This window comes from Propithecus coquereli, unplaced genomic scaffold, assembly GCF_000956105.1.
Source record: "Propithecus coquereli isolate 6110/MARCELLA unplaced genomic scaffold, Pcoq_1.0 Scaffold114, whole genome shotgun sequence".
In the NCBI taxonomy this organism is placed as follows: Eukaryota; Metazoa; Chordata; class Mammalia; order Primates; family Indriidae; genus Propithecus; species Propithecus coquereli.
The window spans coordinates 3,766,466-3,769,358 of record NW_012135414.1 but is presented as its reverse complement, the minus strand read 5'-3'; the positions used below and the strand labels follow the sequence as shown (position 1 = coordinate 3,769,358).

Sequence of the window (2,893 nt, the reverse complement as noted above, 5' to 3'; positions counted from 1 at the left end):
GGGACTCTTTCTCTAAAAAAAAAAAAAAAAAAAAGGGCAAAAAATAATACCTATGTCCTACACAATTAGACGTCTTTCAACTTCATCCTATACTCGTTACCCAAACAATATTACCATTGTGTCAAGCAGCATCAACATTCCCATCAAGGGCACCCAATTTGCTGGTCCCTGCTGACACAATTACCTACCCAGTTAATGACTTCGAAGACTAGAAAAGGATTCAATTCTGCTTGTATAATATTTGAAGTATTTGACAGTTTAACATTGGCAGGTTACATTGTAAGTTTGCATCTTTTAAAATCAGGTAGAGCAAACACCACGACATCATAACCCACTACTGTTAAATGAATTGAGAACCAGAAAGAAAGAAACTGCAAAGTAAGTTGAAGGCATTATTAAAATTGTTTTTAATGCCAGGATTTTGATCAATGACCAAAACGGCCGCAAGCAGGAGAAAAAGCAAGAAGTGAAAATTTTATTTAGCACCTCTCCACTTTCTCTTCATTAAAATCCTGAACTGAGGATCAAAGACCTAAGCTTAAGAGCTAAAACTATAAAACTGTTAGAGGAAATCATAGGGCAACAGTGGATCTGTCAATGTGGATTTGGCAATGATTTCTTGGATATGACACCAAAGGCATAAAAACGAAAATAGGCAAACTGGACTTTATGAAAATTAGAAATTTTTGTGTATCAGAAGACACTATTGACAATAAAAAGGCTATCCATATAATGGGAGAAAATATCTGCAAATCATGTACCTGATCACAGAGTAACATCTGGAATACACAAAGAATTCCGAAAACTCAACAAATAAGCAACCTGATTCAAAAATGGCAAAGAACTTGAATAGATATTTCTCCACAGAAGATACACAAATAGCCAATAAGCACATGAAACAATATTCAACATCACTAATCACCAGGGAAATACAAAACAAAACCACAATGAAATCCCACCCCACACCCATTAGGATTGCTATTATCAATATGAAAACAAAGCAAAACAGCAAGTAAGTGTTGGGAGGATGTGGAGCACACCCTTTACCCTTGTGCACTGGTGGAAACGTTAAAACCGTGGAGCTGCTTTAGATAAAAACATGGCAGTTCCTCAAAAAAAAAATGCAATGATCATATATCAAGCAATTCCAGTTCTGAGTGTATTGTCCATATGTGGAACTGAAAGCAAGGTCTCAAAGAGGAACTTATACAACCCATGTTCATAACAGCATTATTCACAACAGCCAAGAGGCAGAAGCAACCTATATATTCGTTGAAAGATGAAAAGATAAACAAAACGTGGTATACGCATACAATGGATTACTATTCAGCCTTAAAAAGGAAAGAAATTCTGACACATGCTACATGAACGAACCCTGTGGACATTACGTACGCTTAGCAGAATGAGTCAATCACAAAATGCACCTAGAGGAACCTAGAATAGACAAATTCAGGTGAGAAAGTAGAATCATGGTTGCCAGACACTAAGGGGAGGGGAAAAAAAGGGGTTACTGTTTAAAGAGTTTCAGTTTTGCAAGATGAAGTAAGTTCTGAAGATGAATAGTGATGACGGCTGCACCATAATATGAATGCACTTACTACCAGTGAACTGAACAATTAAAATTGGTTAAGATGGTAAATTGTATCTTATGTGTATTTTACCACAATTTTAAAAAAATATTTTTTTAAAAACATCCCAAACTGAATGCCTGAAACAACCATGATTTAGAGGTCTAATAAGGGACAAAAACTAGACGATGGGATGAGAAGAACAAAGGAGTTCCTGTGGCTACAGAAGTGGCCATTTCTGCATAAATGAGGAACTCCCCATACCTTTCAAGTGGGTAAAAAAAATTTCTTCTTTTATCATTTTAAACAGCTGTCTTAGGCACAGAATCAATAAGACTACCAGTTTTTCTTCACTTTTATGGACGGTTTTCCACAGCTAAATCACTATTAAGTATACTTGATGAACCCAGCTAAAGCCTTGGCACTAAAATGATCACAATGATTGAATACTAAAAGGAACTATAATATACTTAAGCAAAACAGTGTCCAAGTTGCCCTTATCCTGAACTTCCTCACTCCTAACACTTGATTCAATAAAACTTTATGTTAATAAATGACATATCTCCACTAAAAAACAAAGCAATAAAATCAACACATAAAAGACTCGTAAAGGTATGGTTTATATTATTTTGAATATATTACCTTGTTTTTTATCATGTATATAGCTGACTTAATAGTTCAATTTAAACTTAAAACCTTTAACTTTAAAAAAAAATGCAGTATATTCATGCAATGGAATATTATTTGGCCACGAAAAAGAATGAAGTAGTGATACATGCTACATGGATGAATGTTTTAAACATTAGGCTAAGAGAAAGAAGCCAGTCACAAAAGACCACATATTATATGATTCCATTTATTGGAAATGTCCAGAATAAAAAAATCTATAGAGATAGAAAGTAGATTAAATTACTGGTTGCTTAGGGTTAGAGTAGAAGAATGGAAGAATTATGGGAATGATAGTTAGAGGGTACAGGGTTTCCTTTTGAGGTGATGAAAATGTTCTAAAATTGATTGTGCTGATGGTTGCACAACTCTATAAATACACTAAAAACCACTGAATTGGCCGGGCGCGGTGGCTCACGCCTGTAATCCTAGCACTCTGGGAGGCCGAGGCGGGCGGATTGTTTGAGCTCAAGAGTTCGAGATCAGCCTGAGCAAGAGCGACACCCCGTCTCTACTAAAAATAGAAAGAAATTAATCGGCCAACTAAAAATATATAGAAAAAACTAGCCGGGCATGGTGGCGCATGCCTGTAGTCCCAGCTACTCGGGAGGCTGAGACAGGAGGATCGCCTGAGCCCAGGAGTTTGAGGTTGCTGTGAG

The 2,893-nt window shown here is 36.3% G+C and overlaps 1 protein-coding gene across 2 annotated transcripts in view; it reads right to left on the bottom strand.

Annotated features, from left to right (window-relative positions):
- UBAP2 (ubiquitin associated protein 2) overlaps positions 1-2,893 on the bottom strand; it is a 60,799-nt gene that overhangs the window by 42,014 nt on the left and 15,892 nt on the right. The gene's annotated exons all lie outside the window — the stretch shown is intronic.